This window comes from Mauremys reevesii, linkage group 15 (genome assembly GCF_016161935.1).
Source record: "Mauremys reevesii isolate NIE-2019 linkage group 15, ASM1616193v1, whole genome shotgun sequence".
Classification (NCBI taxonomy): Eukaryota; Metazoa; Chordata; order Testudines; family Geoemydidae; genus Mauremys; species Mauremys reevesii.
The window spans coordinates 7400210-7412874 of NC_052637.1; positions in this window are offsets into that span (position 1 = coordinate 7400210).

The following is a 12665-nucleotide window of genomic DNA, read 5'->3' on the forward strand; positions in this document are numbered from 1 at the left end:
TCTTTCTGGCCTGTGACAGAATCTGCCTGGAACAATATTTAGGGTGAGAAATATTAGTTGTAGCCATTTCTGTAGTGTACTAAGGATAGCAAGTGTGTTTTGTTTATTTACTGAAGTATCTTCTTTGTTCTGCTTGTTACCACTTATAACCACTTAAAATCTACCTTCTCTTAGATAAGACACTTTTCTTGTTTATGCTATAAGCCAGTTTGTGCAATTAATATATCTGGGTAGGGGCAGGGAGCTGTGCACATCTCTCTCCACATGGAGGGGAGGGCGACTTTCATAAAACCTTTGGGTCTGCACCCCTTAAAGGGAGAAGGCTTCTGGGTGCTGTAATAAGCCCTAAAGCTGGTCTCTGTCTGTGCAGCTGGGTGTGGCCCTGCCTGTGTGCTTGTCTGGGAGAGATTTGTGAGCCTGACCCAGGAAGATCAGGTAATAGGGAGCCTAGGTTGGCAGAAAATGGGGGAACTCAGTCATTTCCCAGCACATCAGGTGACTCCCCAAAGGGTGCAGCTTATTACAGTGGTGACCTTGGGCTGTGGGGCCTCAACCCAGAGCACCCTGGGGATACCACGTCCCTGGGCACCATGGGCCGTGATCCCAGCCTCGGGTTAGGGGTGGCTATCTGGGCTCAGGAGCAGTGTCAGAGGGGCTCAGCGCACCAGCTAGTCACCCCAAGGGCTGCAGTGCTGGCACTGCAGCAGCCAGGGAGAATCAGGAGGGGGAGCTGGAGCCATCGCAGGAATTTCCTTTGATTTCTGACCCCGAATCAGCTGGATCCACTCACAACTTATTTGTGATCCGAGGTGAAAAAACTGTGCCTGCCAAACCCTGACTGGCCCTGTGTGCCCTCTTTGTACTTGCCTTCAGCCACTGATGCCCTGGCAGCATCCACCAGTATTCAGCCGTTAACCTGTGCAGCAGCTGTGCAAGAAACAAGGCTGGGGAATTCCTCCCAGTACTGGAAGACCAGGAAGGTTCCCGGGTCAGTCCCCTTGCAACTAATCCTGCCGGGGGACTGCCAGATTCCCAAGGTTAACCCTTCAGCAGCTGTAGATCTCAAGCGCTCCATCCTCCTCCTAAATGCTCACAAGGTTCGCAATCCGGACTGAGCCAGGGTTCATTTCAAGGAAGGGCTAGAAACTCTCCCTCTCCCTTCCAATGCAGAAGAGAGGAATGTGGGGCTGGAGCTACAGGAGATCCCAGACTTAAAGGACCAGCCTGCAATCAGCACAGCTTGGAATGCACCTACACACAACCCATAACCCTGCAAACTGTGTCAGTAGGGTTTTATAGGGTAGAAAGGCATTCCTACCCCACTCCAACGTTTTATCTATCCTCCAGCTGATGACAAATGGGTAGATATCTACATCTGTCTCCTGTCTATCCTTCTCTTTCCTTACTTCTGCAATCTCTCCCACATTCACCTTCCCTTTCTCTTCCATCCTCACTCCTTCTCTGCCAGTGACTGCAGGCTCACATCCCCATCCCAGTGATCCAGCCCATCCTCTACACTGGAGCTAATGCTCATCAACAGCAAATCCCAATCTATGCCGGTGAGCAGAGAGGCCGTCCAGGAGACTCTGCTTCCCGCAGCTATCACCACTGCCCACCTCCCACTTTGTTCTGATAGGTCTCTCCTCTGGATTTTTTGCTCCGTGTGGGTGCTTTGCTTCTGGATGGCCTATCATCGGTCTCATTCATGTGGGGCACAAACACTGATCTCACCTGGGGCAGGGGCTAGTCGGATCTGCTGCCCCAGCTAATCTGGCCCACTAGAGTCACTCTAGAGTCCATGGCATGACTACCTGGCTCAGGCATCAAACTCAGCAGGTACCATTCTCACCTGGCAGAGGCATTGGTCTTGTCGAGTGTGGACCTGAAGGACACCACGCACTCGCATTGCATGGACACCTGGCTAGGACCAGGCCCCAGCCTCACCCTCTAATGTTCTAGATCCCATCCCACCAGCCATGCTGGCTGGGCATGATACTTACCAGCTCCTGCAGCTTATCCAGGTGCTTTTTGGTGATGATATTCTCACAGTAGCCTTTCTGCTCCGTTTCACAGCTGCTGCAGGCGGCGAGGAGGAAGAAAGTCAGCAGGGTGCAGGAGACCGGGCATGCCTGAGGAAGGGAGAAGTTGTCAGGAACATCTGCCATCAGAGAATCCATGTCCCTGGGCTCCCTGCTGCCCCCATGGCTAGCAGGCTCCAGGGCAGTATCCCAGCGCTGTTTCCTGTGGCTATCCCCTTGCCTTCGAAAGCTTATGCTCAAATAAATTTGTTAGTCTCTAAGGTGCCACAAGTGCTCCTGTTCTTTTTGCAGATACAGACTAACACAACTGCTACTCTGAAGCCTTTGCTGTGGATCTCTTTGTGCCACTCAGTGGATGTAGAACGATGCTGCCAGCCCCCATGGAGAGCCCTATGGATTCCCGATCTATGGCACGTCCCAAGGAACTGCCTGGTTTGTCTGTCTCTCTGCCATACAAATCTTTCTCTCCCTCTGGAGTTAGCACCATTAGTAATGCAGAGATGGCTAAGAGACATGGGCGCTGAGGGCATGGCATGGTAGGCGGGCATTGTGTAGCACTCCACTGGAAGGGTAAAAGCTGTACTGATCTGCCTGAGTTGCTGTGCCAGTAGCTCGGGCCATGAATCCTTTTTAGTGGGCACCCAAGCGTTCAGTCTGTGAACACTTCTCCCCTCCCCGCTCTCTCCCCCTCCAGGTCTGCTGTTATTAGAGGAGCAGGTCAGCTGAGCCGCCCCTGCTGGGAATTCCCCAGCCCTGCTCTCTCAGAGCCAGGCTGCTGACAGACGCAAGTGTGTACAACCCCTCCGTCCAGAGCAGGAAACCGCGGCTGCTGCCACCTGTGCCTCCACCAGTCGCTATCTTGTCCTGTCTCCACCGCCCCATCACTTATCCATCACTTCCCACTCTCTCCATTGCTCTTTGCATCCTCAGGCTCCTTTTCTCACCCCGCTCTCATGCTCCACCTCCCAACGATTGCACCCCTTCTTCCTCCCTCCTCCAACCCCTCTTCTGCACCCCCTTTTCTCATCTCCTCCAGCTCTCTTTCCCACCGCCCCTCCAGCTCTCACTCGTCCCTGCAGTCTCTCCCTTCCCTTTCTCCTCTCCTGAGAAGAATCTTAATTCATTGACCTCCTCAAATCCATCCATCTCAGAGCCAGCTGCAAATGTGTCCTCCCTTTCCAGGACCCCTCACTGCCACTCTGCCCCAGCCTTGAGCTTCTCTTTGCACCTCCTTTCACATTGCCCCATCACTGAGTCATGTCTCTCCGTGTAAGCTGAGGCTAGGCGTTAACGCCATGAACTCTTTTGCACACAATGCAGTTAGCCTGTGGAACTCATTGCCACAATGTAGCAGAGAGGCCAGAATCTTAGCAGGATTCCAAAAGGAATTGGACATTTATGTGGATAACGAGCACCCAGACTCACAAAGGCAAATGCTAAAGAAATAACCAAGAGGCTGGGAAGGGCTATAAACCTGCCTGCTACATGGCACAACCATCCTCGAACTGACTGGGGTCATTCCCAGGGGAAGGTTAACCCAGGAGTGGAGGGTTCCTTGCACGTTCCTCTGAAGCAGCTGGTGTGTGTCACAGTTTGACACAGGATCCTGGGCTAGAGGGCCGTTCTTATGGTCCTATGGCATTAGCTGTAACCTCCCGGCCTGGAACTCCAATGTTTTCAGGGAGCTGGATCCATGGACCCTTCCATTAACTCCAGTGGGCTTAGGAACAGGCCCAGAACGGTACAGCAATGCCTTCTCCAAGCAGGGCATGGGACCTCCTGCACTGTGATCCACATGCTGTCAGGAGTGATCCTGGCCGTGCTCTTGAAGGACATGGCAGAGGATTCCTCAGCCAGGGCACTCCAACTTCCAAGGGCTACAGAGAAAACACAGGGCAACCCTAGTGTGACTCCCTTGAAACCAATGGGATATAAATGGATGGGTAAATGAGAGAAGTGGAAAATAGCCATCCAATCTATGTACTGTATAATAATAATGAGAGAGAGATGTGGTTATGGGGATAGGTTGATGTGGTGTATGGGGATAGATAGAGAGACAGATCATAGTATACTGATTGATCTAAGATCTAGGTAGACAGATGAGAATACTAAGATATATTTGTCTAGCTAACTATCCTCCTAGATCTTAGAATACCGATTAATTAATCTAGCTAACTAGCTAGATCAATATACTAAGATCTAGGAGGATGGATTGGTAGCTAGCTAGCTAAATACATTAAGATCTAGGAAGAGAGTTAGCTAGCTAGATAGATCAATTGACCGATCGGAATCCTATCTTGCTAACTGTCTGACTAGATCTTAAAATACTTATCTAGCTAGCTGACTACTTATTGATCCTCCTAGATTTTAATATACCAGTCTAGATTGATCAGAATATGAAGACCTAAGAGCATAGATAAACAGACAGATAGATAGACATTTAGTATACTGTTCTAGTTAGCTACCTATCAATCCTCCTAGATCTTAGTATTCTGATCTAGCTAGCTAGCTAGATCATTTGATGAATCAGTATCCAAGGATAGTTAGTTAGCTAGATAGATAGACTTGGTCTTTAGCGCTATGTTCCAACAGGCTGAGGGGATGTCAGGCAAGCAGCCCACTCAAAGGGGTCAAACACAGTCCTCTGGGACGCGTTCTTTCCAAACCATCCCCAAGCTCCTTGTGAGGCCCAGGCCGTGACAAGCTTCCCAGGCAGGTGACAGTCTTCCTGGCTCTGGGCATGCCCCTGCGTGCACCCGCTCCCGCTCCCCGGTATGAAGAGCTCTGTCTTGGCTTAGTGCCCGGTGCATTTTACAAAACAAGGCACAGAGGAAAATTTGCCCCAACCTCGCTTCTAGCCCCTGCCCTGCCAGCACACAGTGCAAAAGGGAGAGCGCGCACGGGAGAGGACCTGTTGTCTCCATCCAAAGGCAAAGCCCAGCAGAGCGAAGGAGCAAGAAAAGGGCAAAAAGAAGGAGTGTCGGGCGAAGGCAGAGAGAGCTGCTCTGAGTTTGCTCCTGCAGGATTGCACTCAGCCAGCCAGGACCATCCTTACAAAACCAAAACGGGACCAAATGACCAGAATCGCTCATAACAGCAGCACACGATGAGGCGGGCGTCACAAAGGGACTTAGGCGCTTCAATACCTTGGTGGACTGGAGCGAGGCGCCTAACGCCCTTGGTGCATCCCAGGCTTTGTGCAGGCTGCGTAGCTGCACCGGGGCTGTCAGCAAAGCGCGGCCGAATGACTGGAGCGCAGCTGGGCTGGCGGGGGAAGAAGCAGCAGCGCAGGCAGAGCAGGGAGCGCAGAAAAGCAACACGTGCCGCCGCCAGCTGCAGCGCGGATCTCCCAGCACGGACGGCTCGCCGCGGAGCCGGGCAGTGGGTCCCTTGCATTGCACGCACAGCGCCCCTACCTTGGGGCCGAGCCGGGGCATGGGCACCGCCGCCCGCTGGGCTTCCACCTCCTTGGCGCGGGGCTCGGGGAGCGCGGCGCTGGGCGCTGCAGTCATCGCGACTGCCCCAGGGAGCTGGGAGGAAGTTGCACTTCGCGCAGCGCCGAGAGAAGGAGGTGGCTGTCTCCTGCCTCCCTTCTCCTGGGCTCGGCCCTTATACTGCCGCTCCGGAGCATGTGGTTTATGGGGAATCACCTTGGCGGCGGGCCAGCGTTGGCAGCGCGCTCCCGGGCTTGGGCGTTTGTTTCCGCTCGTGGGGGCCGGAATGGGAATGGCAGGGCGACCTGCTTCACCTTGCAGCGTGCCTCATCCCCCTCCCCCGCTGCCCCATACAGCCTGGGGGCGTTCCCCGCCTGGTAAGAATTCCCTGTCCCTCCCCACGCGGTGCCTGGAAGTGCCAAGCCTCAGAAAGGGGTTGGGAGCCTGAAGGCTGCTTTGCCCCACGCAGTGCAGGCGAGGAGCAGGGCCTGAAGCCAGCTGAGCCCTGCTGCTAGCCTGGAGTGAAGTGTGCCCCCAGCATAGGATGACCAGATAGCAAGTGTGAAAAATCGGGACGGAGGGGGGGGAGGCAGGTAATAGGTGTCTATACAAGACAAAGCCCCAGATATCAGGATTGTCCCTATAAAATCAGGACACCTGGTCACCCTACCCCAGCAGGGCCAGGTGTACCGACACATTTCGAAACCCTCCCGTTTTGCAACCAGTTGCAGTTTCTGCCACACAACGTAACCATCTGGGCTCCTGCTCAGGACTTGCTGCCGCCTAATCCATGGGGTTGCAAATCAGGAGGGACAGGGTTTGTGGTCGAAAACACTCACATTCTGCTTCCTCCTGGCTAATGTGCCAGATTGACCTATTGCAGGGTTCTGGGGGTTTCTGCATTTTAATTTAATTTTAAATGAAGCGTTTTAAGCATGTTAAAAAAAACTTATATACTTTATATACAACAATAGTTTAGTTATATATTATAGCCATAAAAAGAGACCTTCTAAAAATATTAAAATGTATTACTGGCATGCGAAACCTTAAATCAGAGAGACAAAATGAAGACTCGGCACAGCTCTTCTGAAAGGTTGCTGAACCCTGATCTTTTGGATGCTTGAGGCACGCTCTTTCACTTTTTTATGTCTGAATACGTGAATAGGGAGGTAAGGTTTGTGGGTACAGAGCACTCCCCTGACCCCAAGGTGGTAACCAGAGTGGCCCCATTCATTTTCTCCACTGGCTTCCTCCTTGATTATTTCCAATGACTTGGCTGCCCATGTCCCTGTCACTGGTCCAGGGATGGTTGCAAATCTGGAGGGAAGGTATTTGTGGTCGAAAACGCTCACGATTTGCTTCCTCCTGGCTAATGTGCAAAATTGACCTATTGGATGATTGAGGTGCGCGCTTCCACTCATTTGTGTGTGAATACATGAAAAGGGGAGTTAAGGTTTGTGGGTACAGAGCACGCCCCAGACCCCAAGGTGATAACCAGAGTGGCCCCATTCATTTTTTCCACTGGCTTCCTCCTTGATTATTTCCAGTGACTTGGCTGCCTATGCACCTGTCACTGGTCCAGGGATGGTTATGCATGTGTCACTGGTCCAGGGATGGTTGTGCACCTGTCACTGGTCCAGGGATGGTTGCAAATCTGGAGGGATGGGGTTTGTGGTCGAAAACGCTCACGATCTGCTTCCTCCTGGCTAATGTGCCAAATTGACCTATTACAGGGGTCTGGGGGGTTCTGCATTTTCATTTAATTTTAAATGAAGCTTCTTAAGCATTTTAAAAACCTTATTTTCTTTTTATATACAACAATAGTTTAGTTATATATTATAGCCATAAAAAGAGACCTTCTAAAAATATTAAAATGTATTACTGGCATGCGAAACCTTAAATCAGAGAGACTAAATGAAGACTCGGCACAGCTCTTCTGAAAGGTTGCCGAACCCTGATCTTTTGGATGCTTGAGGCATGCTCTTTCACTTTTTTGTGTGTGAATATATGAAAAGGGAGGTAAGGTTTGGGGGTACAGAGCACTCCCCTGACCCCAAGGTAATAACCAGAGTGGCCCCATTCATTTTTTTCAATGGCTTCCTCCTTGATTATTTCCAATGACTTGGCTGCCTAGACACCTGTCACTGGTCCGGGGTTGGCTGTGCCCCTGTCACTGGTCCAGAGTAGGCTGTGCCCCTGTCACTGGTCCAGGGATGGTTGCAAATCTGGAGGGATGGGGTTTGTGGTCGAAAATGCTCACGATTTGCTTCCTCCTGGCTAATGTGCCAAATTGACCTATTGGATGAGTGAGGTGCATGCTTTCACTGTTTTGAGTGTGAATACGTGAATAGGGAGGTAACGTTTGTGGGTACAGAGCACTTCCCTGACCCCAAGGTGGTAACCAGAGTGGCCCCATTCATTTTCTCCACTGGCTTCCTCCTTGATTATTTCCAATGACTTGGCTGCCTATGCCCCTGTCACTGGTCCAGGGATGGCTGTGCCCCTGTCACTGGTCCAGGGATGGTTGCAAACCTGGAGGGATGGGGTTTGTGGTCGAAAACGCTCACGATCTGCTTCCTCCTGGGTAATGTGCCAAATTGACCTATTGGATGAGTGAGGCGCGCACTTTCACTTTTTTGTGTGTGAATACGTGAAAAGGAGAGGTAAGGTTTGGGGGTACAGAGCACTCCCCTGACCCCAAGGTGGTAACCAGAATGGCCCCATTCATTTTTTCCACTGGCTTCCTCCTTGATTATTTCCAATGACTTGGCTCCCTATGCACCTGTCACTGGTCCAGGGATGGTTGCAAATCTGGAGGGATGGGGTTTGTGGTCGAAAACGCTCACGATCTGCTTCCTCCTGGCTAATCATAGAATCATAGAATCATAGAATCATAGAATTCAAGATCAGAAGGGACCATTATGATCATCTAGTCTGACCTCCTGCAAGATGCAGGCCACATAAGCCGATCCACCCACTCCTTAGCCAGCGACCCCTGCCCCATGCTTCGGAGGAAGGCGAAAAACCTCCAGGGCCATTGCCAATCTTCCCTGGAGGAAAATTCCTTCCCGACCCCAAATATGGCGGTCAGCTGAACCCCGAGCATGCGGGCAAGACTCTCCAGCCAAACCCTCTGGAAAAGGTTATATCATAGCATTCACCCATTGTACTATTTACTAGTGTGGCACTTAATTGACCTATTGACTAAGCCCGTTATCCCATCATACCATCCCCTCCATAAACTTATCTAGCTTAATCTTAAAGTCATGGAGGTCCTTCGCCCCCACTGTTTCCCTCGGTAGGCTGTTCCAGTATTGCACTCCCCTGATGGTTAGAAACCTTCGTCTAATTTCAAGCCTGAATTTCCTGACTGACAGTTTATATCCGTTCGTCCTCGTGTCCACATTAGCACTGAGCTGAAATAATTCTTCTCCTTCCTTGGTATTTATCCCTCTGATATATTTAAAGAGTGTAATCATATCTCCTCTTATCCTTCTTTTGGTTAAGGAAAACAAACCGAGCTCCTCAAGTCTCCTTTCATACGAAAGGCCTTCCATTCCTCGGATCATTCTAGTGGCCCTTCTTTGTACCTGTTCTAGTTTGAATTCATCCTTCTTAAACATGGGAGACCAAAACTGCACACAATACTCCAAATGAGGTCTCACCAACGCCTTATATAACGGGACTAGCACCTCCTTATCCCTACTAGAAATACCTCGCCTAATGCAACCCAAGATCGCATTAGCTTTTTTAGCGGCCACATCACATTGCCTACTCATAGTCATCCTACGATCAACCAGGACTCCTAGGTCCTTCTCCTCCTCCGTTACTTCCAACTGGTGCGTCCCCAGCTTATAACTAAAGTTCTTGTTAGACATCCCTAAATGCATAACCTTACACTTCTCACTATTGAATTTCATCCTGTTACTAATACTCCAGTTTACAAGGTCATCTAAATCACCCTGGAGAATATCCCGATCCTCTTCCGAATTGACAATACCCCCCAACTTGGTGTCATCCGCAAACTTTATCAGCCCACTCCTACTCTTGGTTCCCAGGTCAGCAATAAATAGATTGAATAAAATCGGACCCAAAACCGAGCCTTGAGGAACTCCACTGGTAACCCCCCTCCAACCGGACAGTTCCCCCTTCAATACTACCCTCTGCAGTCTCCCCTTTAACCAGCTCCTTATCCACCTCTGGATTTTCATTTCGATCCCCATCTTTTCCAATTTAACCAGTAATTCTTCATGCGGTACCGTATCAAACGCCTTACTGAAATCCAGATATATGAGATCCACCGCATTTCCCTTGTCTAAAAAATCTGTTACTCTCTCAAAGAAGGAGATCAAGTTGGTTTGGCACGATCTACCGTTCGTAAATCCATGCTGTAATCTATCCCAGTTGCCATCGGCCTCATGCTCCGAACCACTCTCTTTTAAGATTTTTCCATGACTTTGCATACTACAGATGTTAGACTAACAGGCCTATAATTCCCCGGGTCACTTTTTTTCCCCTTCTTGAATATAGGAACTACATTAGCTAATCTCCAGTCAGTCGGTACAATCCCCGAATTTAGGGATTTATTAAAGATTATCGCTAACGGGCTAGCAATATCCCTCGCCAATTCCTTAATATTCTAGGATGAAGATTATCCGGGCCCCCCGATTTACTTCCGTTAAGCTGTTCAAGTTTGGCTTCTACCTCAGATACCGTAATGTCTACCCCCATATCTTCATTCCCATCGGTCCCTCTACCACTATTCCTTAGCCCTTCATTAGCCTCATTAAAGACCGAGGCAAAGTATTCGTTCAGATATTGTGCCATTCCAAGATTATCCCTAATCTCCACTCCGTTTAAAGTTTTAAGCGGTCCCACTTCTTCTTTCTTGGTTTTCTTCCTATTTATATGGCTAAAAAACCGTTTGCTATTGGTTTTAATCCCCTTCGCTAGGTCCATCTCCACTCGTCGTTTGCCTTTCTCACAGCTTCCTGCACCCTCTGACCTCAATAAGGTAGGTTTCCTTGCTGATCCTCCCAATTTCCACTCCTGGTACGCTTTCTGTTTTTTCTTAATGACCCCTCTAAGACGCTTGCTCATCCAGTTCGGTCTAAAACTGCTACCTACGAGCCGTTTCCCCCTTCTCGGGATACATGCCTCTGACAACTCCTGCAACTTCAACCTGAAGTAACCCCAGGCGTCATCTGCCCTTAGATCCCTAAATAAGTTAGCCCAGTCCACTTCCCTAACTAGTTGCCTTAATTTAGTAAAATTAGCCCTTTTGAAATCATACACCCTAGTCTCAGATGCACTATTGATTATCCTCCCATTTATTTGGAAACGAATTAGCTCATGATCACTGAGCCAAGGTTGTCCCCTACAACAATGTCCTCAACAAGGTCCTCGTTACTCACCAAAATCAAATCTAAATGGCATCCCCCCTCGTCGGTTCAGCAACCACTTGATGAAGGAATTCATTAGCTATCATGTCTAAGAAAAGCTGAGCCCTATTATTATTACTAGCATTTGTTTCCCAATCTATATCCGGGAAGTTAAAGTCCCCCATGATCAAGCAGTTCCTATTAGTGTTTACCTCCTTAAAAACATTGAAGAGCTCTCTATCCATCTCTAAGCTAGATCCCGGCGGTCTATAGCACACCCCAATCACTATCCCGGGTGAGGCTCTGGTAGTTTTCTTCCCCAATGTGACCATTGCCCAAACAGACTCTGTATTGTCCATTGCAGTGCTAGTTATCTCATTACATTTTACCTCATTATTGATATACAGTACTACTCCCCCACCTTTACCTTTGCATCGGTCTTTCCTAAACAGCACATACCCTTCCATACCTGTACTCCAGTCATGGCTACTGTTCCACCATGTTTCTGTTATTCCTACGATATCCGGTTTCAATTCCCGGACCAGGAGCTCCAGTTCCTCCATTTTGTTACCTAAGCTTCTCGCATTGGTGAACAAACATCCTAATTTTTCCTGTTGGGCTCCTCTCACTCTTTTCCCCCAACTCGGTAGGGACACAGTACTTCCAGTATGACTTGTAGATCTAGAATCTGTCCCCCCACTCTTCCTTACACGTAACCGCCCCCCTCTGGCTATATCTGTTGTTATCTTGTTGTCCTCACTCCCAATGTGATAATTTGGCGTGGAGAGCACCAGGACCTCTCCCGACCGTCTCCCCCCAGTGTCTAGTTTAAAGCTCTTTTAATCAGATGAGCCAGCCTCCCTCCTAGAAGTCTACTTCCTTCCCTACTTAGGTGGAGCCCATCCCTTGAGAACAGTTGTCTGTCCCCAAAAGCCTCCCAGTGCCCATACATCCCAAAGCCCTCCTTATAACACCACTCCCTCAGCCAACTATTAATCGTCACGATCCTCTCACCCCTTTGGCGCCCTTCCCTAGGGACAGGTAGAATCCCACTGAAGATCACCTGAGCCTCAATTTCCTTGAGCGTCTTGCCCAACCTGGCATAGTCTCCCTTGATCCTCTCTAGCGAGAATCTAGCCGTGTCATTCGTTCCTACATGAAGGATGATCAAAGGGTTCTTACCCGCTCCTCTTAGGATCCTTTTCAGCCTCAGGTCCACATCCCGTATTTTAGCACCCGGTAGACAGCACACCCTCCTGTTCTCCGGATCGGCCCTGGTCACAGGCCTGTCCAACCTTCGCAGTATGGAATCCCCAATCACGTAGACCTGCCTTCGCCTGGGGACAGCACGGTCCTCTAACCTATCCCCCATTCCCCCTGGTTGCAAGCTCCTTCCATTCCTATCATCCCTTGTGGTTCCCCTTAAGCCATCCTGTATCCTCCCTGGGCCCAAACTTGGTGCTACTTCCATCGACTCCTCCCCTTTTTCTATGGGACTGGCCGCTCGTCTCTTTTTCTTTGGCCTCCCACTGTCAGCTACCACTTGCTGTACCCCTTCCTCATTCTCCAAACCTTCAAACCTGTTCCTTAGCTCAATTTCCCCCTCACTGGCTCTCCTTTTCCTTGGCCTGCTTCTCACGGTCACATGCTTCCACCGCCCATCTTCCTCCTCTGGTGGTCCCCTTCCTTGGCCTCAGCCCCTGCTCCCCTGTGCCCCTGGGCGTTCCCCCTCAGTTACTGCTTGCCATTGCTCCATCAGCCTCTCAAACCCCCTTCTATTCTCTATCAGGGTTTCTACCTGCAGCTCTAGG